At 44.3% G+C, this 26,669-nt stretch overlaps 1 protein-coding gene across 3 annotated transcripts in view; it reads right to left on the bottom strand.

The window, feature by feature from the left end:
- Window positions 1-26,669, bottom strand: part of LOC126241918 (uncharacterized) — a 453,558-nt gene that overhangs the window by 133,372 nt on the left and 293,517 nt on the right. The gene's annotated exons all lie outside the window — the stretch shown is intronic.

Here is a 26,669-nt window from a genome sequence, read left to right as displayed (position 1 = left end):
TCAAGATGGCTCACAACAACTTGTTATTAACCGCAGCAGTTGCACGTACCGCAATTGCATTGTGTGCACATGCGGAAAAGAATACGGGGAAAATAAGGAACCATACATACAAGGTTGACAGTCTTAAATTTCTGGGATTACAACTTGATAATAGTTGGGAGGAGCACACAACAGAACTGCAGAAACGCCTTAACAAATCTGTATTTGCAATTCGAGTGTTAGCAGACATAGGTAACATAAAAATGAAAAAGCTTGCATATTTTGCTTACTTTCATTCCATAATGTCATATGGTATAATATTTTGGGGTAAATCTTAAAGTCAAACAAAAGTTTTCAGAGTCCAAAAGCGTGTAATACGTTTATTTGTGGAGTAAATTCACGGACGTCCTGCAGAAACCTATTCAAAGAACTGGGTATACTAACTTCTGCCTCTCAGTATATTTACTCCTTAATGAAATTTGTCCTAAATAATATATCTCTTTTTCCAACAAACAACTCAGTTCATTCATACAACACCAGGAACAAAAATGCTCTGCATAAGGACTTAAAAGCACTTTAGTTCAAAAAGGGGTCCACTACTCACAAGGGAACCTCCCCATCGCACCCCCCTCAGATTTAGTTATAAGTTGGCACAGTGGATAGGCCTTGAAAACTGAACAAAGATCAATCGAGAAAAAAAGGAAGAAGTTGTGTGGAACTATGAAAAAATAAGCAAAATATACAAACTGAGTAGTCCATGTGCAACACAAGCAACATCAAGGAGCGCGTAAGCGTAGTATCGCCGTGGCCCCGTGATTAGCGTGAGCAGGTACGAAGCGAGAGGTCCTTGGTTCAAGTCGTCCCTCGAGTGAAAATTTTACTTTCTTTATTTTCGCAAAGGTATGATCTGTCCGTTCGTTCATTGACGTCTCTGTTCACTGTAATAAGTTTAGTGTCTGTGTTTTGCGACCGCACCGCAAAACCGTGCGATTAGTAGACGAAAGGACGTGCCTCTACAATGGGAACCGAAAACATTTGATCGCAAGGTCATAGGTCAACCGATTCCTCCACAGAAAAACACGTCTGATACATTCTATACGACACTGGTGACGGCATGTGCGTCACATGACAGGAATTTGTTGTCGACCCACCTAACTTGTACACTTGGCGAATGGGTAAAAAGATTCTTCTACCTTGCCCGATTTAGGTTTTCTTGTGGATGTGATAATCACTCCCAAAAAACTGATGGAAAAATAATAGTTTGTCACATAAACTGAAAATAAAAAATTAAACTTTTCATTCGAGGGAAGACTTGAACCAAGGACCTCTCGTTCCGCAGCTGCTCACGGTAACCGCGGGACCACGGCGCTCCTGAGCTCAGACTATCCTTGATGTTGCCTATCTTACGCATGGACTACTCAGTTTATATATTTTGCTCATTTTTTCATAGTTCCACACAACTTCTTCCTGTTTTCTCGATTGATGTGTGTTCAGTTTTTCAAGGCCTATCCACTGTGCCAACGTATAACTAAATCTGAGGGGGGTGCGATGGGGAGGTTCCCTTGTCAGGAACACTCATCTTCAATAATTTGCCAGCAAACATAAAAAATTTAGTTACAAATAAAGATCAGTTTAAAACAAGCCTGAAAGACTTACTAGTGGCCAACTCCTTCTACTCCATTGACGAAATTTTTAATAGAAACAAATGATGTATTTATTCATACTATTAGTATTGTTATTTCAGCTTAAGAAAAATTGACATGTTCCACATCCACGAGGATCTCCTCAGCACAGATCTATGGAGCGAAAAACTAATCTAATCTGGGTGAAGCCGTGGGTTTTACGACGACACGATAAAAGCATTCAGCAAAACTTGGTATGTGAGCTTACATTGGAAGACGTCAAGTTGTACATCAATTACTTAAGAATGGATGAGCATACATTTCTGCATGTTCTCAGTGAGGTGTATCCTCATATCACAAAGCACAATATTCACTTAAGAAATGCTACATCTTCAGAAGACAGGCTCACTGTAACACACCGATTCCTTTCTACAGGAGAGGGTTATGTTAGGTTAGGTCAGGTCAGGTCTCCAATCTTCTTTATTTTTGTATTCAGGGTGCCTCACGTTGTAAAGCGCCTCACCAGCTTCATACATCTCTATTAATTTTGTAGTTGTCGGCACACACCAATTGTATTTACCGGCAATGTTTATAAAAACACGACAGACGACAGAACGCTGCAGCGATGCTAGCGCTCCATGTGGTAACATGTCACATTGCAGTGAACAGAAGACAAGCGACTTCTTTGATTAAATCAACAGCGAGGCCCTAGATTTGATCAAATATTGGACGACATTTGACAAAGTTTCCTCTTACACCATCAAATATCTTTGACAAAGATATTTGACAAAGAAATTTGATAGTGTAATACCGGCCTAATCTAATGGAGTGACAGTGGGTAGTTACATATAAAGCGCAGCTACTCAGGTATGTCCAGGTGCGCTGTAATTGTCGTGTGGCACCGAGACTAGGCAGATATGCTAATGCGTTAATGCGGAACCGATTTATCGGGGAAAAATTAGTTCCAGTTGTGGCCACCAGATGCAGATCTGGCGCTGTACACTGCTTGAATAACAGTGTGACATCCACGCTGTCATTTGACAAGCCATAACGTGAGTGAACAGTATGGCTATCACGAAGTCAGACCGTGCACTGTTAATGAAACTGTTTTGTGTGAATGGCAGCAATTACAGTGCTGCAGTGAGAGAGTATCGCCGCCTGAAAGGTCTGAGGAGACGCCGGATGTAATTAAATGGTTTGAAGAAATACGCCTTGAAGAGAAAGCCGTCCTATCGAAGCGAAAGTCATTATTGACGTGATTGCTGTTGCTGTGACTAACGATGCTTCATGTGCTCCAGATAGTGCTAGTACTGGTGCAATGTCACGAGAGTTTTCCATCCCAAGGTCAACAGCAAGGAAAGTTTTGTGATTCATGTTGCACCCGTACCTGTATAAGATCCAAACGCTGCAGCAATTGAAACCCCATGATCCGAAGAGCAACGTTCTGCATTTGCTATTCGGTTCCTGGCAGGGACGGTTGACGACACGCGGCCGGACGATATTCTGTAGAGGGACGAGGTACATTTTGCTCTAACAAGGGGAGGCCGCCAATAGTGAAATTCAGATTCGATTCATACTGCGCATGATAAAAGCTCATGGCCAGAGGTGTAATGTGGCAAAGCACCAAGATGCACTTCTCAGCCGTTGTCGAGAAAATCGACAGTTAAAAGAAACCGTTGCGGTGAAATACTCTCTACGATTAGTAATTTTCTACAGCGTCGTGGCGCAGCGGTAAGCGCTCGGGTTCGTAATCCGAAAGCTGCCGGATCGAATCTCGCGCCATGCAACCTTTTTTTTTGTATTTGTTTTTTGTAATTCAAATATATATATATATATATATATATATATATATATATATATATATATATATACTCCTGGAAATTGAAATAAGAACACCGTGAATTCATTGTCCCAGGAAGGGGAAACTTTATTGACACATTCCTGGGGTCAGATACATCACATGATCACACTGACAGAACCACAGGCACATAGACACAGGCAACAGAGCATGCACAATCTCGGCACTAGTACAGTGTATATCCACCTTTCGCAGCAATGCAGGCTGCTATTCTCCCATGGAGACGATCGTAGAGATGCTGGATGTAGTCCTGTGGAACGGCTTGCCATGCCATTTCCACCTAGCGCCTCAGTTGGACCAGCGTTCGTGCTGGACGTGCAGACCGCGTGAGACGACGCTTCATCCAGTCCCAAACATGCTCAATGGGGGACAGATCCGGAGATCTTGCTGGCCAGGGTAGTTGACTTACACCTTCTAGAGCACGTTGGGTGGCACGGGATACATGCGGACGTGCATTGTCCTGTTGGAACAGCAAGTTCCCTTGCCGGTCTAGGAATGGTAGAACGATGGGTTCGATGACGGTTTGGATGTACCGTGCACTATTCAGTGTCCCCTCGACGATCACCAGTGGTGTACGGCCAGTGTAGGAGATCGCTCCCCACACCATGATGCCGGGTGTTGGCCCTGTGTGCCTCGGTCGTATGCAGTCCTGATTGTGGCGCTCACCTGCACGGCGCCAAACACGCATACGACCATCATTGGCACCAAGGCAGAAGCGACTCTCATCGCTGAAGACGACACGTCTCCATTCGTCCCTCCATTCACGCCTGTCGCGACACCACTGGAGGTGGGCTGCACGATGTTGGGGCGTGAGCGGAAGACGGCCTAACGGTGTGCGGGACCGTAGCCCAGCTTCATGGAGACGGTTGCGAATGGTCCTCGCCGATACCCCAGGAGCAACAGTGTCCCTAATTTGCTGGGAAGTGGCGGTGCGGTCCCCTACGGCACTGCGTAGGATCCTACGGTCTTGGCGTGCATCCGTGCGTCGCTGCGGTCCGGTCCCAGGTCGACGGGCACGTGCACCTTCCGCCGACCACTGGCGACAACATCGATGTACTGTGGAGACCTCACGCCCCACGTGTTGAGCAATTCGGCGGTACGTCCACCCGGCCTCCCGCATGCCCACTATACGCCCTCGCTCAAAGTCCGTCAACTGCACATACGGTTCACGTCCACGCTGTCGCGGCATGCTACCAGTGTTAAAGACTGCGATGGAGCTCCGTATGCCACGGCAAACTGGCTGACACTGACGGCGGCGGTGCACAAATGCTGCGCAGCTAGCGCCATTCGACGGCCAACACCGCGGTTCCTGGTGTGTCCGCTGTGCCGTGCGTGTGATCATTGCTTGTACAGCCCTCTCGCAGTGTCCGGAGCAAGTATGGTGGGTCTGACACACCGGTGTCAATGTGTTCTTTTTTCCATTTCCAGGAGTATATATATATATATATATAAAATTCCCGGCAATCAGTTGCAACAATTATGCATATAATAAGTTGTTGAAAGTCGTTTGTAGTGGAAAAACTGGCGACTTCTAACATCATTATGTTTTCCGCAAACAAAGTTGTATTTCACAAATGTTATTAATTGTCTTCATAATGTTAACCACGTATAGTTAACGGAAGACGTAGAAACGGTATTCCGAAACGAATACGTATAGCGTAAGTCAAACGTTCGAATAACAATAGAGTCCCCACGAACACAAATTTGCTGCGGCAGGTATGAAATATAAACTCCGTTACTCGTTCGTTACACTTGAAGGACAGATGTTGAATGGGCCGAAACGAGCCGCCGCATAACAGCGTAGTTGCGTGCTAACTTCGAAAGAAGGTAGATGCGGTCCCTAGCGCAACTTATAACATCGTCGAAAATCCGAGCGGACGGGAGAGCTTTGGTACACCCTGTTAAAAAAACGGAAAAATGGAGAGGGTACAATTGGAGAGCGATCCGCCTTCACCAACATGCATAAGCAATTCATTAATAGTTTATATATATATATATATATATATATATATATATATATATATATATATATATATATATATATTTACAAAAAAATAAAAAAAAATTGCATGGCGCGAGATTCGATCCGGTGACCTTCGCATTACGGACCCGAGCGCTTACCGCTGCGCCACGACGCTGTAGAAAAATCTTCACTCGTAGAGAGTATTTCACCACAACGGTTTCTTTTAACTGTCGATTTTCTCGACAACGGCTGAGAAGTGCATCTTGGTGCTTTGCCACATTACACCTCTGGCCATGAGCTTTTATCATGCACAGTATGAATCGAATCTGAATTTCACAATTGGCGACCTCCCCTTGTAAGTGGTGCACTGAATATACAAATCGGCCGAATTTTGGGTACTGTTAAACCGCTTGCTGTGCACGAAGAACCGCTGCACTCGCCGTATGTGACGTGTGGTGTGGATTCATAAGCACCTTTGAGGCCAGTTCTTCTTTGAAGAGAGTACATCCAGAGGACCTGTCATGTGTACCGTGATGTCTGCACATTATCGAAACCTCCTTACACAGCACGTGATTCCTGCTTTGGAAGAGCGCAGCTGTGTGAAAACCACTGTTTTTATGCAAGACGGGGCAACAAATGGTTCAAATGGCTCTGAGCACTATGGGACTTAACTTCTGAGGTCATCAGTCCCCCAGAACTTAGAACTACTTAAACCTAACTAACCTAAGGACATCACACACATCCATGCCCGAGGCAGGATTCGAACCTGCGACCGTAGCGGTCACGCGGTTCCAGACTGTAGCGCCTAGAACCACTCGGCCACTCCGGCCGGCGATGGGGCAACAGATTATTTCGTTGCCCAGTGAGCGATCTGCTTAATGCAACCTTTTACAGACGCGTTATCTCCACAGATTTTCCAGATGCATGGCCTGCAAGACCACCTGATCAGAATCCAAATGACTTTTGGCTCCGGAGATGTCCAAAAGAACGCGTGTACCAGGGACAAGTTAGGCCTCTACCTGACCTGAAGGTCATTATACAGGAAGACGTTGCTCATATTCCAACGGAATTGCTGCACGCAGCCGTTGATCACGTCGTTTCACGGGTGCAGCATTTCGTCGGTGTCTCCGGTGCTCTTATTTAATAAATTGTGTAAGTGGCGGCGAATAACAAAATCAACATCATGACTGTCTCAATTGTTTGAGGTTTCCTGCCCACGTCCCGTTCCTAACCCATTACATATATCTATACGTCTTTCTTAAACCGCGTGTGTCTGAGGCAGACACCTACATGCACATGCGGGGAAGAAGGTTCCCCAGAACACACTGTCTTTTTCTGTGGGCAGTACACGAACAATTGACATACACTACACTTAGATTACACAGATACAGACATAGATATATACACAGCAATAAGAGACGAAGAACAATGGGCACAATTAAACGTACTGACAAACAGTATTTCAAAAACAACACATGAAGAGTATATGCGGACACATCACAGACATGCCTATGTGCAGCGTAACAGAAATCTCCAGAGGATGGACAGCGATACCGACAGTGAAAGCGAAAATAGTGACAATGAGGAGGAACAGGAGGAGGAAGCTGAGATGTGACAGTAAATAAGCAAATTGCTGGCAATCTAGCCAAGAAAACACCAAATGCGGTACAAGGATACGCACCTAATGTAGTTAATACATAGGATTAGTAACAAATAGGATAAAAAACATTATTTCTCTACTAATAACCATTTGTGTGTGTGTGTGTGTGACTGGCGGTCAACGGCTCGATGAAACCATTCCGAGGTATTCACCGTCAATCACACTCGGTGATGGTACTAACATATCTCTCATCTATCCTATCTTCTTTTTATATTCTTCTTAAAAACAACAAAATTTTATTTATATTTCAACCTCAAATTATTGTTATTTTCAATCATTCTTTGTAAATGTTGTAGATAAAACAAAAGGAAAGAAAACTGTAAAAAGATGAAAAACGAAAATTGTAAGATGTACGACCTGTTTTAAACATCAGGTAACAAGTCTATAATTTGGCAATAAATGAAATATACGTCTTTCTTGCATTCACAGCACCAGATTTGCACTTGTTGGTCAAAATTGGAACTAGTTTTTTTGCAGCGTAAATCGGTTCCGGATCAGTGCATTAGAGTGTCTACCAAGTTTCGCTGCCGTACGATAATTACAGCCCACACTGGATTTCTATGATTAGCTGCACTTTACTTATAACCTACCAATACCTCTCAGAATTTCTGTTAAGTTTGGAAAGGTTAAGGGTTCTATTCGCGGTGCTGCTCACAATTTTATTCTGCCAGGAATTTCAAACCGCGCACTTTCCGCTGCGTAAGGAAAGAGTCATTCTGGGATACGTATGTTTTTCACTGAGTACACGGGTGTGTCATTTATAGATGCGCGTCTAGCAACACGGAGATATTGTGCCGTGTAGCTTGCTTCTCGTCGTATTGACAGTTACAACACACTGCCAACGCACGCCTGACGTCGAATGACGGCGTAGAGCGAGGAACTTCTGACGTACTATTGCAAGACATCATAGCTAGTTCAGTAGCTATTTGTGTTGTGATCTTAAATCCGGAAAGTATCCTAACTAAAAGCAATCCAACAAATGTAGCAAGGTTAACTCTGTGAACATGCGCAGTTTGTCAGACCTTCAGTACGAAACGCTAGGTTTTACTGAGACCTAACTACGCAGAAAAGTGAAAACACTGTTACCGTTTCGCCGAAAAGTTGCACCTCCAACGAGCATTACAAATCCTAGTAGTTTCTTGGTGCAATTTAGAAAAAAAAATTGCGTTAACAGAAATCAGTATCGAATTTGTTATTTTCAAACGCTTGTATGGAAAAAAGATTGGCTGAGAACCGGGCTATACCGGAAGGAGACGGCAGCGAAGTAAGCGTGGGAAGAGGAAGATGGAAAAGATGAAACATAGAAACAAAGAAGCGCACCTTAATTAGAAACTGAAAATTAACTGCTGCGAGATATGGTAGAAACTGTTTCCTTGTTTTTCTTCTTCGTACCTCCTTCATTTCGCGCCTAAATTGTTTGCGTCTTTTCTCATTTCCCGTCTGCGCGTCGCTATCTATTAGGTTCTTCTCTGTCTTTTGTTTCGCCACTGAAGACCGCTGCTGTTCCCACGACCGGTTTGTTGGCAACATGTAAAACTTTACAATCGTAATGAGGCTAACGTTGCCGTATTCCTCTTAAAGGTGATTATTGCACTAAGAATTAAAGACAAAAATTGTAATATGTTGAATTAGTGTCCTAAACAGAAGAACAAAACTGACTGGAGATTTTCCTTCCTCATTTTTCTTGTTTTGAATGCACTAGCTAATCTCTTGTTACCCTCAAGACTGCTTCGACCAACATACTGCTTTAGTGCACTTTTGGTATTGCAGACGGCTAACAGCTCCTTCCTCCTACCAGACAATTGGTTCACCAAGCCGCTTTCTTTTCTTATATCTAGGCACTGCTGGGGCTGAAATTCACGTTAAAAGCAGACGAAAATACTTACGAGCAACCGTCGATCGAGCCCTGTACCTTTACATTCGGGTATAAGCCTGCTCAGTCTGGAAGCCTCACGATAGAGAACTGTTTGCTACCGAGTAATAACCGCGCACTTTTAATGATAAGATTTTCTTAAAATTCAACGTACTTTCTGCTTCGCTGAAGTGCCTTGTTACGTAACAGACATTGACGGATATTACCTATGAACTGTTTGGAAAATTCGCATGGCAATAAAGTTGTATTGGACATTTTTTTTCTTTTACGATTGTATGTATTACGACAAACCAGAAAAGAAGAAAATCGGCCGGCCGTTGTGGCCGAGAGGTTCTAGGCGCATCAGTCCGGAACCGCGCTGCTGCTACGGTCGCAGATTCGAATCCTGTGATGTCCTTAGGTTAGTAGGGTTTACGTAGTTCTAAGTTCTAGGGGACTGATGACCTCACATGTTAAGTCCCATAGGGCTTAGAGCCATTTGAACCATTTTTTTTGAAGAAAATCGAAGCGGTTGAGATGCTGTAGAAGAATATTGAAAAGTGCACTGATGAGATAGGAGTTATCCACAGAATCAGTATGAGAAACACAATGACTATAAAAAGAACAAAATGATAGTACTTGTGCTAATATATCAGTGAATGGCTTCCGTGGGAACCGTAGAAAGCAAAAACTGTAGAGGAACGCAAATATTGGAATATATCCTACAAAAAAATGAGGACATTGGGTAAGATTGTTATTCCGAGATGCAGAGAATGACAAGAGGACAGGAAGTCGTGGTGGACCGCATCAAACCAGTGAGACAAAATAAAAAATGTCTAAGTCTTCCAGTGTGTTTTTGTGTGCTCCTCCGACGAATGCAGCATACATTCGTCGAATTATGGCAGGTATATAATGCAGCACTTTGTTTCAGCTTTAACTCAGCATGGGTTCCATGTTGACGTGATACTGTACAGAACACTCAAAGGAAGAAGCCTACATGAGTGAGGTACAAATTATAGAAACTCGCATGCATTTATGAATGGAGTATGTGTTGTGGATCTGACTGTATTTTAATCGACCCGCTGCAATGAATGCGACCTTTAAGAGCATTTAGCGCAGGGGTATACAGCTGTCACCTAAATTGTCACCTAAATTGTTTTTGAGTGTGTAGTGACTGTAAAATGTCGAAAAATATGAAATGCCACCAGTGGACGGGGAATACAACCAACGACCTTTGACAGCTTGATGGGACGACCAAACCCTTTTGCCTGTAGTGTGTCATACGCTAATGAAACGTAGACGATAAACAGTTCAGACACGAGGAAAATAGAAGGATTTAAAAAGTAGCTCTACAGGAAAGTGCTTGACATTATACGGGTAGCTCGGGTAACTAATGAGAAGATAGTGAAACTAATCGGGAAGAGAAGAAATTACTGGCACAAGTTGCGTGAAATAAACGGCGGTGTGATAGGACACATTCAGAGGTACTAAAGAGTAGAAATAGAGGTAAATGTGGTATCTGTTGCAGCGGTACTGTACGAAAGTTCAAATGGATGAACCTGTAGGTTACAGTAGTAATGTAGAGATGAAGAGAGACACAGGAGGCCGGCCGGAGTGGCCGTGCGGTTCTAGGCGCTAGAGTCTGGAACCGTGCGACCGCTACGGTCGCAGGTTCGAATCCTGCCTCGGGCATGGATGTGTGTGATTTCCTTAGGTTAGTTAGGTTCGAATGGTTCAAATGGCTCCGAGCACTATGGGACTCAACTGCTGAGGTCATTAGTCCGCTAGAACTTAGAACTAGTTAAACCTAACTAACCTAAGGACATCACAAACATCCATGCCCGAGGCAGGATTCGAACCTGCGACCGTAGCGGTCTTGCGGTTCCAGACTGCAGCGCCTTTAACCGCACGGCCACTTCGGCCGGCGGTTAGGTTTAAGTAGTTCTAAGTTCTGGCGGACTAATGACCTCAGAAGTTAAGTCCCATAGTGCTCAGAGCCATTTGAACCATTTTTTTTTTTTTTTTGTCACACAGGAGAGCTGCATCAAAGCAGACTTCGGCCTGAAGACTGCAACAAAAACAACAAGAAAGACTGGTACTACGAGAATAACATTACGCGAAAATGCCTATACAATTTGCAAATCCAATAGCTACCTGATAACCATTAAAGTTTACAAAAAAGAAGACACTGAGCATTGGTTCCAATCTACAAAAATTTATTGAGATGCTTAAGTACGACCATCACGCGATATGCATTGTGTTCATTTGCAGATATCATCAGTTAATATGCAGCATGGTCATCGAACTTAAGATGCTAAAAAATGCGATGTCAACTTTGTCGATTGGCCCCACGCGCTTTTGGGTTAGTATTTGTGTTGGATGATCTTGATTAACAACTAGGGTATTATCGGGCACACGACGACACATGATAAAAATGCAAAATTAATTTATTAACACTTAATGTTACGACGGTACAATAGAGGCGTTTTGGTATACGTAGAGATATGCTGTGGAAATTCGAAAAGCGTATGTTAAAAGGGTTAGACAGCATAACCCATTTCTTCCTCCCAGATGTATGTCGCGAAATGACCATGGCAGTAGAATAAGGTACATTCTCGCTCATATCGTGTCTCACTGACTGTCGTCATTTCCGGACACCGCCATACAGCAAAAGGTGGCTTAGAGGGTATAGACGTACGGATGTTGGGGAAATATACGGAAACACTGCGAGAAATTGATGCTTAAACATAATTGCAGACGCTATCCAAGCCTGCAAGTCGTGCTGTTGCATTCTACATCTACATCTACATCTATACTCCGCGAGCCACCTTACGGTGTGTGGCGGAGGGTACTTATTGTACCACTATCTGATCCCCCCTTCCCTGTTCCATTCACGAATTGTGCGTGGGAAGAACGACTGCTTGTAAGTCTCCGTATTTGCTCTAATTTCTCGGATCTTTTCGTTGTGATCATTACGCGAGATATATGTGGGCGGTAGTAATATGTTGCCCATCTCTTCCCGGAATGTGCTCTCTCGTAATTTCGATAATAAACCTCTCCGTATTGCGTAACGCCTTTCTTGAAGTGTCCGCCACTGGAGCTTGTTCAGCATCTCCGTAACGCTCTCGCGCTGACTAAATGTCCCCATGACGAATCGCGCTGCTTTTCGCTGGATCATGTCTATCTCTTCTATTAATCCAACCTGGTAAGGGTCCCATACTGATGAGCAATACTCAAGAATCGGACGAACAAGCGTTTTGTAAGCTACTTCTTTCGTCGATGAGTCACATTTTCTTAGAATTCTTCCTATGAATCTCAACCTGGCGCCTGCTTTTCCCACTATTTGTTTTATGTGATCATTCCACTTCAGATCGCTCCGGATAGTAACTCCTAAGTATTTTACGGTCGTTACCGCTTCCAATGATTTACCACCTATGGCATAATCGTACTGGAATGGATTTCTGCCCCTATGTATGCGCATTATATTACATTTATCTACGTTTAGGGAAAGCTGCCAGCTGTCGCACCATTCATTAATCCTCTGCAGGTCTTCCTGGAGTACGTACGAGTCTTCTGATGTTGCTACTTTCTTGTAGACAACCGTGTCATCTGCAAATAGCCTCACGGAGCTACCGATGTTGTCAACTAAGTCATTTATGTAAATTGTAAACAATAAAGGTCCTATCACGCTTCCCTGCGGTACTCCCGAAATTACCTCTACATCTGCAGATTTTGAACCGTTAAGAATGACATGTTGTGTTCTTTCTTCTAGGAAATCCTGAATCCAATCACAAACCTGGTCCGATATTCCGTAAGCTCGTATTTTTTTCACTAAACGTAAGTGCGGAACCGTATCAAATGCCTTCCTGAAGTCCAGGAATACGGCATCAATCTGCTCGCCAGTGTCTACGGCACTGTGACTTTCTTGGGCAAATAGGGCGAGCTGAGTTTCACATGATCTCTGTTTGCGGAATCCATGTTGGTTATGATGAAGGAGATTTGTATTATCTAAGAACGTCATAATACGAGAACACAAAACATGTTCCATTATTCTACAACAGATTGACGTAAGCGAAATAGGCCTATAATTATTCGCATCTGATTTATGACCCCTCTTGAAAATGGGAACGACCTGCGCTTTCTTCCAGTCGCTAGGTACTTTACGTTCTTCCAGCGATCTACGATAAATTGCTGATAGAAAGGGGGCAAGTTCTTTAGCATAATCACTGTAGAATCTTAAGGGTATCTCGTCTGGTCCGGATGCTTTTCCGCTACTAAGTGATAGCAGTTGTTTTTCAATTCCGATATCGTTTATTTCAATATTTTCCATTTTGGCGTCCGTGCGACGGCTGAAATCAGGGACCGTGTTACGATTTTCCGCAGTGAAACAGTTTCGGAACACTGAATTCAGTATTTCTGCCTTTCTTCGGTCGTCCTCTGTTTCGGTGCCATCGTGGTCAACGAGTGACTGAATAGGGGATTTAGATCCGCTTACCGATTTTACATATGACCAAAACTTTTTAGGGTTCTTGTTTAGATTGTTTGCCAATGTTTTATGTTCGAATTCGTTGAATGCTTCTCTCATTGCTCTCTTTACGCTCTTTTTCGCTTCGTTCAGCTTTTCCTTATCAGCTATGATTCGACTACTCTTAAACCTATGATGAAGCTTTCTTTGTTTCCGTAGTACCTTTCGTACATGATTGTTATACCACGGTGGATCTTTCCCCTCGCTTTGGACCTTAGTCGGTACGAACTTATCTAAGGCGTACTGGACGATGTTTCTGAATTTTTTCCATATTTGTTCCACATCCTCTTCCTCAGAAATGAACGTTTGATGGTGGTCACTCAGATATTCTGCGATTTGTGCCCTATCACTCTTGTTAAGCAAATACACTCCTGGAAATTGAAATAAGAACACCGTGAATTCATTGTCCCAGGAAGGGGAAACTTTATTGACACATTCCTGGGGTCAGATACATCACATGATCACACTGACAGAACCACAGGCACATAGACACAGGCAACAGAGCATGCACAATGTCGGCACTAGTACAGTGTATATCCACCTTTCGCAGCAATGCAGGCTGCTATTCTCCCATGGAGACGATCGTAGAGATGCTGGATGTAGTCCTGTGGAACGGCTTGCCATGCCATTTCCACCTGGCGCCTCAGTTGGACCAGCGTTCGTGCTGGACGTGCAGACCGCGTGAGACGACGCTTCATCCAGTCCCAAACATGCTCAATGGGGGACAGATCCGGAGATCTTGCTGGCCAGGGTAGTTGACTTACACCTTCAAGAGCACGTTGGGTGGCACGGGATACATGCGGACGTTCATTGTCCTGTTGGAACAGCAAGTTCCCTTGCCGGTCTAGGAATGGTAGAACGATGGGTTCGATGACGGTTTGGATGTACCGTGCACTATTCAGTGTCCCCTCGACGATCACCAGTGGTGTACGGCCAGTGTAGGAGATCGCTCCCCACACCATGATGCCGGGTGTTGGCCCTGTGTGCCTCGGTCGTATGCAGTCCTGATTGTGGCGCTCACCTGCACGGCGCCAAACACGCATACGACCATCATTGGCACCAAGGCAGAAGCGACTCTCATCGCTGAAGACGACACGTCTCCATTCGTCCCTCCATTCACGCCTGTCGCGACACCACTGGAGGCGGGCTGCACGATGTTGGGGCGTGAGCGGAAGACGGCCTAACGGTGTGCGGGACCGTAGCCCAGCTTCATGGAGACGGTTGCGAATGGTCCTCGCCGATACCCCAGGAGCAACAGTGTCCCTAATTTGCTGGGAAGTGGCGGTGCGGTCCCCTACGGCACTGCGTAGGATCCTACAGTCTTGGCGTGCATCCGTGCGTCGATGCGGTCCGGTCCCAGGTCGACGGGCACGTGCACCTTCCGCCGACCACTGGCGACAACATCGATGTACTGTGGAGACCTCACGCCCCACGTGTTGAGCAATTCGGCGGTACGTCCAGCCGGCCTCCCGCATGCCCACTATACGCCCTCGCTCAAAGTCCGTCAACTGCACATACGGTTCACGTCCACGCTGTCGCGGCATGCTACCAGTGTTAAAGGCTGCGATGGAGCTCCGTATGCCACGGCAAACTGGCTGACACTGACGGCGGCGGTGCACAAATGCTGCGCAGCTAGCGCCATTCGACGGCCAACACCGCGGTTCCTGGTGTGTCCGCTGTGCCGTGCGTGTGATCATTGCTTGTACAGCCCTCTCGCAGTGTCCGGAGCAAGTATGGTGGGTCTGACACACCGGTGTCAATGTGTTCTTTTTTCCATTTCCAGGAGTGTATATTTTCCTTCCTTTCTTGGCATTTCTTATTACACTTGTAGTCATTGATGCAACCACTGACTTATGATCACTGATACCCTCTTCTACATTCACGGAGTCGAAAAGTTCCGGTCTATTTGTTGCTATGAGGTCTAAAACGTTAGCTTCACGAGTTGGTTCTCTAACTATCTGCTCGAAGTAATTCTCGGACAAGGCAGTCAGGATAATGTCACAAGAGTCTCTGTCCCTGGCTCCAGTTCTGATTGTGTGACTATACCATTCTATACCTGGTAGATTGAAGTCTCCCCCTATTACAATAGTATGATCACGAAACTTCTTCACGACGTTCTGCAGGTTCATTTGACCATGAATAGCGCCTGTGTCGTCCTCAATACGTTGCAGTCCGCCCCCTGTAGCTGAATGCCCAGCGTGACGGATTGTCACTCCTCTGGGCCCGGGTTAGATTCCCGGCGGGGTCGCGGCATTTTCTCCGCCCAGGGACTGGGTGTTGTGCTGTCATCATCATCATCCAATTCTCCTCATCGACTGCAGGTCGCCGAAGTGGCGTGAGATTAAAAGACCGGCACCCGGCGAACGGCCTGCCAGACGGGGGGCCCTAGCCATATGATTAAATAAATAATCTTTATAGGTGTGAGTGAGAGAGAGAATCTTTATAGGTGTGAGTGAGTGAGAGAAAGATTAAGAAAAGGCAAACCTACGTTTCTAGCATTTGTAGACTTAGAGAAAGCTTTTGACAATGTTAACTGGAATACTCTCTTTCAAATTCTGAAGGTGGCAGGGGTAAAATACAGGGAGCGAAAAGCTATTTACAATTTGTACAGAAACCAGATGGCAGTTATAAGAGTCCAGGGGCATGAAAGGGAAGCAGTGGTTGGGAAAGGAGTGAGACAGGGTTGTAGCCTCTCCCCGATGTTATTCAATCTGTATATTGAGCAAGCAGTAAAGGAAACAAAAGAAAAATTCGGAGTAGGTATTAAAATTCATGGAGAAGAAGTAAAAACTTTGAGGTTCGCCGATGACATTGTAATTCTGTCAGAGACAGCAAAGGACTTGGAAGAGCAGTTGAACGGAATGGACAGTGTCTTGAAAGGTGGATATAAGATGAACATCAACAAAAGCAAACTGAGGATAATGGACTGTAGTCAAATTAAGTCGGGTGACGCTGAGGGAATTAGATTAGGAAATGAGACACTTAAAGTAGTAAAGGAGTTTTGCTATTTGGGGAGCAAAATAACTGATGATGGTCGAAGTAGAGAGGATATAAAATGTAGACTGGCAATGGCAAGGAAAGCGTTTCTGAAGAAGAGAAATTTGTTAACATCGAGTATAGATTTAAGTGTCAGGAAGTCATTTCTGAAAGTATTTGTATGGAGTGTAGCCATGTATGGAAGTGAAACATGGACGATAACTAGTTTGGACAAGAAGAGAATAGAAGCTTTCGAAATGTGGTGCTACAGAAGAATGCTTAAGATAAGGTGGGTAGATCACGTAACTAATGAGGAGGTATTGAATAGAATTGGGGAGAAGAGGAGTTTGTGGCACAACTTGACTAGAAGAAGGGATCGGTTGGTAGGACATGTTTTGAGGCATCAAGGGATCACAAATTTAGCATTGGAGGGCACCGTGGAGGGTAAAAATCGTAGAGGGAGACCAAGAGACGAATACACTGAGCAGATTCAGAAGGATGTAGGCTGCAGTAGGTACTGGGAGATGAAGAAGCTTGCACAGGATAGAGTAGAATGGAGAGCTGCATCAAACCAGTCTCAGGACTGAAGACCACAACAACAACAACAGGTGTGAGTGGATTATATTGGAGATAAGTTAACTCTAACGTAGGCAGATCGTTGGTACTCACACGATGCTTCCGTATTTCTGGATTTCCGGAAGGCTTTTAACACTGTACCACACAAGCGGCTCGTAGTGAAACTGCATGCTTATGGAATATCGTCTCAGTTATTGTAACGGGACGCGAAATTAAAGCGTCACCCATCCACAAGGACCAGCTCAGCTTGCAAGTAAATATAAGTTTAATTTAGTGTTTTGTTTATGTATTTGTAATATTTTGTTATGTTTGTAAAATATTTAAAGTTTTATTTTTTTGTTTTGTATGTTTCATGTTTGGAGAGAGCAGCGCAACTCGCGGAAACAGCATCTTCACTGCCGGAACCAGAAAGAAAATTGCTGGCCACTAGACGTCGCGGGTCAACGGCCAAAGAGCAGCAGAAGATCCTGTGACCGGGTTGTTGCGTCTGATGTTCACATCTGTATGTAGCATATACGAAGACAATAAAACAGTGTATGCTCTAAAGCTTAAATACGTGTTCGAAAATTATTTATGAAGAGTTATATTGAGGAAGAATTATTACTGAATTTTTCCAAGATATTAATTTTCAGAAGAGTTTGATTTCGCTTTTTGAATCTTAACGGTTTTACAGTCTGATTTTAATATGGGAAACACAAGATAACTTGTAAGAATATAATTTCCAAGAAGAAACAAACGACATCTAAATCTCAAAATTGTGCGCAAACCAGTTGGACTGAGTGACGTAATTTTGCACAAACGACTCAACTGAAGGTGTTTTAATTACAGTTTCGTTCAAGAATCTTTTATAGAGAACTTTACATTGAGTCATACGCGTCGTTACACTACATTATGTGACTGGATTTGTGATTTCCTGTCAGAGGTCACAGTTCGTAGTAATTGACGGAAAGTCATCGAGTAAAACAAAAGTGATTTCTGGCGTTCCCCAAGCCAGTGTTAAAGCCCCTTTTCTGTTCCTTATCTATATTAACGATATTGAAGACAATCTGAGCAGCCGTCTTCGGTTGTTTATCGACTAATAAAGTCATCAGAAGACCAAAACAAACTGCAAAACGATTTAGAAGAAATATCGGAATGGTGCGGAAAGTGGAAGTTGACCCTAAATAATGAACAGTGTGAGCTCCTCCACATGAGTGCTAAAAGGAACTCGTTAAACTTCGGTTACACGATAAATCAGTCTAATCTAAAAGCCGTAAATTCAACTAAATACCGAAGTACTACAATTACGAACAAATTAAATTGGATGGAACACATAGAAAATGTTGTGGGGACGGCTAACCAAAGACTGCGTTTTATTGGCAGCACACTTAGAAAATGTAACAGACCTACTAAGGAGACTGCCTACACTACACTTGTACGTCCTCTTTTAGAATACTGCTGCGCGGTGTGGGATCCTTACCAGATAGGACTGACGGAGTACATCGAAAAAGTTCAAAGAAGGGCAGCACGTTTTGTATTATCGCGAAATATGGGAGAGAGTGTCACAGAAATGATACAGGATTTGGGCTGGACATTATTAAAAGAAAGGCGTTTTCGTTGCGACGGAATCTTCTCACGAAATTCCAATCACCAACTTTCTCCTCCGGATGCGAAAATATTTTGTTGACACCGACCTACATAGGGGGGAACGATCACCAAGTTAAAATAAGGGAAATCAGAGCTCGCACGGGAAGATTCTGGTGTTCATTCTTTCCGCGCGTTTTACGAGATTGGAATAATAGAGAATTGTGAAGGTGGTTCGATGAACCCTCTGCCAGGCACTTTAATGTGATTTGCAGAGTATCGATGTAGATGTAGATGTAACCAAGGTAGCCTATTTGTTTGCTGATTCAAAAGGCACCGTAACGAAGATTTGACTGCATACAAGGAAAGCGGAAAAACATTATCCGCTAAGTCACTATGCATACGAAAATGTATCCTTAGTGATCGTGACGGACAGTTATTGAAGAGGATTGTGACGAAAAATAACGAGAACTGCAGCTGCAAACGTCATTGCAGAACTGAATGTCGCGAACACCATAACCACCAAAACAAAACGGACGGATCTTCAAAAACTGGGAATTCCAGCGCGAACTGGAATTTCAAAACCACACATCAGTGATGCAAATGCCCTTAACAGGAAAACGTGGTGCCGAAGCGATAAAACGTAAACTATGGGGCAATGGAAGAAAGTAATTTGGTTCAAATGGTTCAAATGCCTCCAACAAGGGAACCTCCCCATCGCACCCCCCTCAGATTTAATTATAAGTTGGCACAGTGGATAGGCCTTGAAAAACTGAACACAGATCAATCGAGAAAACAGGAAGAAGTTGTGTGGAACTATGAAAAAAATAAGCAAAATATACAAACTGAGTAGTCCATGCGCAAGATAGGCAACATGAAGGAAAATATGAACTCAGGAGCGCCGTGGTCCCGTGGTTAGCGTGAACAGCTGCGAAACGAGAGGGCCTTGGTTCAAGTCTTCCCTCGAGTGAAGAGTTTAATTTTTTTATATAATAAACTTCGCTCTCCAAAATTCCAGGATATGTTCATATTTGCTTGGACTGCAGGATTTGTCGGTCTACACACGGAAAAATTTGAAGACGTTAAAAACATATGTTTTGACAGAGCACAGGGAAAACTGTGAAACTGTTGCATTCATTTGTTGCAGTTTATGTGACAAACTCTAATATTTTCATCACTTTTTTGGGAGTGATTATCACATCCACAAGAAAACCTAAATCGGGCAAGGTAGAAGAATCTTTTTACCCATTCGCCAAGTGTACAAGTTAGGTGGGTCGTCAACATATTCCTGTCATGTGACGAACATGCCGTCACCAGTGTCGTATAGAATATATCAGACGTGTTTTCCTGTGGAGGAATCGGTCGAGCTATGACCTTGCGATGAAATGTTTTCGGTTCCTATTCGAGAGGCACGTCCTGTCTTCTACTAATCGCACGATTTTGCGGTCCGGTCGGAAAACACAGACAGTAAACTTATTACAGTGAACAGAGACGTCAATGAACGAACGGACAGATCATAACTTTGCGAAAATAAACTTTTCACTCGAGGGAAGACTTGAACCGAGGACCTCTCGTACCGCAGCTGCTCACGCTAACCACGGGACCACGGCGCTCGTCAGCTGCCACTGTCCTTTTCGTTGCCTATCTTGCGCATGGACTACTCAGTTTGTATATTTTGCTTATTTTTTTCATAGTTCCATACAACTTCTTCCTGTTTTCTCGATTGATCTGTGTTCAGTTTTTCAAGGCCTATCCACTGTGCCAACTTATAACTAAATCTGAGGGGGGTGCGATGGGGAGGTTCCCTTGTAAGCACTATGGGACTGAACGTCTGAGGTCATCAGTCCCCAAGAACTTAGTACTACTTAAACCTAACTAATCTAAGGACATCAAACACATCCATGCCCGAGGCAGGATTCGAACCTGCGACCGTAACAGCAGCAGCACGGTTGCTGACTGAAGCGCCTAGAACCGCTCGGTCACAGAGGCCGGCAGTAATTTGGTCGAATGAGTCTTGTTTCACACTTTCCCCAACTTCTGGCAGAGTTTGTCCCATGAGTGAAACGTGAATACATGGTTACTCTGCACGATCGTATTACTGCCAAGTACTATGTGGCCATTACTGGCGGGTTGGGCCCATCTCATGGTACAGGTCAGGTGTTGGTTCCTCAATGGTGCCGCAGCGTTCCTGGACAACTCGCATCGTCTTGGGCTGGTTTTGCGTAAACACGAGGATGAAATGTCACATCTCCCCTGCCAACCACAATCACCGATCTCAGTATTATTGAGCCTTTGTGGTCTGCTTTGGAGAGAAGGGTGTGTGATCGGTATCCACCTCCACAATCGTTAGATAACTTGCCACTGCTCGTGGTCGTGCGGTAGCGTTCTCGCTTCCCACGCCCGGGTTCCCGGGTTCGATTCCCGGCGGGGTCAGGGATTTTCTCTGCCTCGTGATGACTGGGTGTTGTGTGATGTCCTTAGGTTAGTTAGGTTTAAGTAGTTCTAAGTTCTAGGGGACTGATGACCATAGATATTAAGTCCCATAGTGCTCAGAGCCATTCGAACTTGCCACTGTTTTGCAGGAAGAATGGTATAAGATCCCCTTGAAAAATTTATGGGACCTGTACTTATCTATTCCAAGACGACTGGACGCGCTTTGGAATGCTGACGCCAGCCGAAGTGGCCGTGCGGTTAAAGGCGCTGCGGTCTGGAACCGCAAGACCGCTACGGTCGCAGGTTCGAATCCTGCCTCGGGCATGGATGTTTGTGATGTCCTTAGGTTAGTTAGGTTTAACTAGTTCTAAGTTCTAGGGGACTAATGACCTCAACAGTTGAGTCCCATAGTGCTCAGAGCCATTTGAACCATTTTTGAATGCTGACGGGTTTCCTACAGTGTGTTAGGGATGGCAATGTGCTTTGTTTCTGGTGTTTCCATATTTTTGTCCACTCCTGCAGATATTATTATGAAACACTACGCTTACAGACAACCAGCGTTAGCTAGGATACAAAAAAAAGAATCACAGATATTATTATGAAACTTACAGACAACCAATGTTAGATAGGATACAAAAAAAGGATAACTTGTTTCCCACTCTTCCAACAGTGGACTTTATACCAAGCATGATGTATGACGTAATCGATATTGAATGTAATTCTGATATGGATGCCGATACCGACACATGCTTTACTGGTACCAGCGTGCTTACTGTGCCCAGTATGGCAGCGGAGGGGCTAGAGATGCAGCTGTTTCTGAAGCCCACAGCCGGTACTTAACATCTTCCCCAGCCGGTACTTACATCAGCGCCGCTTCAGCACGCTTTGCTGCGCTAAAAGCGTGCAAGGTTACGCCGCCGCACGCGAAATTAGAACTCGTCTGGAACACATGAGCTCATCTGCAAATGGTTTCAACAGTCGTGCCTACACCGCTCGCTAGTGAATGATACAGTCAACAGGGTTCTAACTGCGGGAAAATATTTCTATACCTAAAGCGCTGAAATGTAACTATTAAGTTGTAACACTAATATAACTACTGTACCTATTAAGTTATAGCAGTAATATAACTACCTTTTAGCATTGTTCGCAATAAGCAAAAATACTCCTGTTGTTCGCCCATCTCTTAAGACTCATTCTGAGATCTGGCCCAAGAGGACTGCGCGATATCACCGACAGCTGATTTCTTTTCTTTCGTGTCATTGAGAGGAATGAGGATAGGTCATCGGCGCTCGAAACTGGGGCCTCCTTGATGTAGATCCTAATGGCCCTTCTCACATGTGACATGAACACGAACGTGGGCGAGCCGATTTTTCTGGATTCGTAATCAAGAACTTCACGTTGCGGAGCATTTCTGATCACCAACTTCGATTCAGAACGAGAACCTATACGATGCAACATCGCTCCTTACGTCGGACAGAAACAGGAGTAGACGCTGCGTTGGAATACAGGAATACAGCTTCCTGAAATTGAAGTATCGCATTTGATATTCTTCTTCATTGTAATTAAATCGCGTGTGCGATGAAAGTATGCTGTTTCAAGGAACAGGCGCATTAAAAAAATAGGGGTTAAACATGCGTCGTTCTAGAATGAAATTTTCACCCTACAGCGGAGTGTGCGCTGATATGAAACTTCCTGGCAGACATGCGTCGTTTTGTTTACGATTTGTTATAATAAATGGTCAGGAAAAGTCATAGCGATTGTTAGTAGTAGCTGGATCTCTCCGGGTAACGCGCGTGCGTGGAAACCACATAGTCGAAGGATAGAAAGCCGTTGGGACCATGGAAATTTTCAGTTTGCTTTTCATCTAGTCTTCAGTTCTCAAAGACATAAAGAAATGCCACGAATGACATGTCGTTCGGATTCCACGTTCAACTGTAGGCCCCTTTTCTCCGGTTGCCTGCCGGCCGTGGTGGCCAAGCGGTTAAAGGCGCTACAGTCTGGAACCGCGCGGCTGCTACGGTCGCAGGTTCGAATCCTGCCTTGGGCATGGATGTGTGTGATGTCATTAGGTTAGTTAGGTTTAAGTAGTTCTAAGTTCTAGGGGACTGATGACCTTAGAAGTTAAGTCCCATAGTGCTCAGAGCCATTTGCCATCCGGTTGGCTAATTACGGTAGGTTTGTAACACGCAAGTTACCAAACAGACATCCAACTAACAGACTTTCACTCGTCTGCTGAGCCACACAAAGTATTGAAATGGTGTCATCACATCTGTGAGTGCAAAGCTTTGTATGGTAACATAAACCTCTACTGGACTTCTATACAACCAACAATGTGTGAATCTCTGCTAATTAGTGGAAATAACAGAGTGGAAGTGAACTTGGGAATTGCGAAGGCTAGCAAATGAGATGCATAAGCTTCGAGTCCAACAAAGAAGCAACGCGTAAGTTGCCTATCTGTCTTCGGTTCCCGATCAGCCTCATTATTTGAGATCCTCACAAATACTCAGTAATTTGTTTATTCAAATTTTTTGCCAAAGATGTTACTTTCTAGATGGAGGTGGTATATGTTTACGCACTCTTTTCAGGACGTTAAGCGTCCTTGAATCCACTGTAGCCTCAATCTTCTCCGCAATTTTCTCCGCTCTTCTTTGACGAGCACTAATAAAACGGTTACAGCTGACTCACGTAAGGCCACTTTCAGAAGATCACTAGAAATAGTTTTACGAAAGCCAAACCAGAACACGTAATGGATATTGACTAGCAGGAATTGTACCCACACATTCTCCTGCCTCGTCGTAATATCTCAACGCTATTTCGTCATTCACGGTCCAGCCCTTCCCCCTCCCCACTCACACACTGGGTAAAATCTCGATCGCAGATACGAGTTGTCAACTACGTACTGTAGCGTGTGCTTTGATTGTTTCTGAGCGCTCACCTAAAACGGTAAGGCGCGCACTCACCTCTAGAAATTACGTCCACGGCCACCTCTAGTGCGACGACGACTTTATTTGGATGGGTGAATCACTAGTCAGTCATTCCAGTAAGAAAAAAAAATCTTGGCTGTAATGGAGACCGACTCCGTTCTACCGTGTGGCGATCACAAACGGAGACCGGTTAGCTAAGCAAGTCTGTATGTAACGGCAGGTTTCGTTATCTTGTCTCTGATGGCATTGCCCTCTAAGGGACGTTTAACCTTGCTGACTTATCTCCTGCTACTCTCGGCTCATCTGCGCACGTGAGGACGACGGAAAGTGACACGTGCAAGCAAGCGGTCCCGCCGTAACCCGAGAACCATGCAGGTGACATCACTTGCCGCAGCTCCACTGCTCCAGTTCCACTTCGGCCTGGAGAGGCCGCGCCATAAACAAGTCTCTTGCCTAGGGCAAAGCGTCGACGCGTTTCTCACAGTCGCGAATACTACCGTCACATTAATTTACAACTTCAGCGCGTAACGGCGTAACGACATCATTGCTGTTGATTGTGAGTTTGTGTGTGTGTGTGTGTGTGTGTGAGAGAGAGAGAGAGAGAGAGAGAGAGAGAGAGAGAGAGAGAAGACTAAGAAGAAGCTGGGGAAATACAATTAGCGCAGACAACCTGCTGAACAGAGACGATGGTTTCCAAATCGTGGAAACCTCTCAGGTCTCGTTGGCGCTCTCATGGGAACTATTGGTCTTTTACTGCCTGGCATTCCAACACAAGTCATCCATTTTAATAATCAATCATGTAACTCGTAAGCACTGTGAATTTTCTGTCTGTGTGTTTACTTTGTTTTAGTCGCATAAAGGTTTACCTATGACTGATGCTCTTGTTGTTGACGGTGCCGCCTCTGACGGACACATGTTTACTCCATAGTATTGCCTGCTGGTTTAAATTCTACCAGCGACTCATCTTGAAGACGGTTGAAAGATTATCAGTCGAAACATCATGTTGTTGTTGTGGTCTTCAGTCCAGAGACTGGTTTGATGCAGCTCTCCATGCTACTCTATCCTGCGCAAGCTTCTTCATCTCCCAGTAGCTACTGCAACCTACATCCTTCTGAATCTGTTTAGTGTATCCATCTCCTGGTCTCCCTCTACGATTTTTACCCTCCACGCTGCTCTCCAATACTAAATTGGTGATCCCTTGATGCCTCAGAATATGCCCTACCAACCGATCCCTTCTTCTAGTCAGGTTGTGCCACAAATTTCTCTTCTCTCCGATTCTATTCAATACCTCCTCATAAGTTATGTTATCTACCCATCTAATCTACAGCATTCTTCTGTAGCACCTCATTTCGAAAGCTTCTATTCTCTTCCTGTCTAAACTATTTATCGACCACGTTTCACTTCCATACATGGCTACACTCCATACAAATACTTTCAGAAACGACTTCCTGACACTTAAATCTATACTCGATGTTAACAAATTTTTCTTCTTCAGAAACGCTTTCCTTGCCATTGCCAGTCTACATTTTATATCCTCTCTACTTCGACCATCATCAGTTATTTTGCTCCCCAAATAGCAAAACTCATTCACTACTTTAAGCGTCTCATTTCCTAATCTAATTCCCGCAGCATCACCCGATTTAATTCGACTACATTCCATTTATGCTCGTTTTGCTTTTGTTGATGTTCATCTTATATCCTCCTTTCAAGACACTGTCCATTCCGTTCAGCTGCTCTTCCAGGTCCTTTGCTGTCTCTGACAGAATTACAATGTCATCGGCGAACCTCAAAGGTTTTATTTCTTCTCCATGGATTTTAATTCCCACTCTGAACTTTTCTTTTGCTTCCTTTACTGCTCGCTCTATATACAGATTGAATAACATCGGGAAGAAATAATACTACCCCGGATGCGTACCCGAAAGATGCTCGGATATAGATGTGCGTGATGTGTCTCACACAGCGTCAGTAAAATAAAACTGGTCCATCTTAAGGTAGGCAAAACAACTTACAGCATTTCAGTTGGTAGAATCCTCACGAACTGTTGTCCACCCACGACTGAGGTAGCTTACAAATGACGTTTGACCACTACTTGAACATTGCCCGTCAGTTTAGGATCTGCACCAAAAGAACAGCTCGTTTCGTTACAGGTTCATTCAGTAAGTGCAGCACCAGTGACCGACGCGACAAAAGAGGCATTCATCACAGTCTAGTTTACTGTTAAAATGTCGAGAGTGCAGTCGCGCGTCCCTACAAGTGTCAGTTGATACACTGCTTCTTCCTACGTACATCTCGCGAAAAGATTATGGAGGTGAAATTATCGAGATTCGAGACTACACGGAAGCTTTATCAACAATCTTCTTCCTGTTCCATTCCCGAATTCAAGAGTGATACGCAAAGCACGTACGTCATACGTCCTAAAGTGTAGACAGATTGATAAGAATGAGATGCGGTATTGTACAGCGTGAGCGTAAAGTCTGTCCCTGATTACTAAAGTTTATTTCTATTGCCATAACGAAGGAGGCATTCAACAGAAAGAGGAGACTCTTATGTGGCAAATTAGATAAAGGTCTAAGGAAAAGTCTTGGCAAATGTTTTGTCTGGAGAGTGGCACTATATGGGGCAGAAAAATGGACGCGGAGACGAGAGGATGAAAAAAGGTTAGAAGCATTTGAGATGTGGATGTGGAGGAGAATGGAGAGAATAAGCTGGATGGAAAGAGCGATTAATGAAAGAGTATT

The sequence above is a fragment of the Schistocerca nitens genome, chromosome 1 (assembly GCF_023898315.1).
Source record: "Schistocerca nitens isolate TAMUIC-IGC-003100 chromosome 1, iqSchNite1.1, whole genome shotgun sequence".
Lineage (NCBI taxonomy): Eukaryota > Metazoa > Arthropoda > Insecta > Orthoptera > Acrididae > Schistocerca > Schistocerca nitens.
Note: the sequence above shows the minus strand (reverse complement) of the source record. Positions and strands in the feature narration are given on the sequence as shown.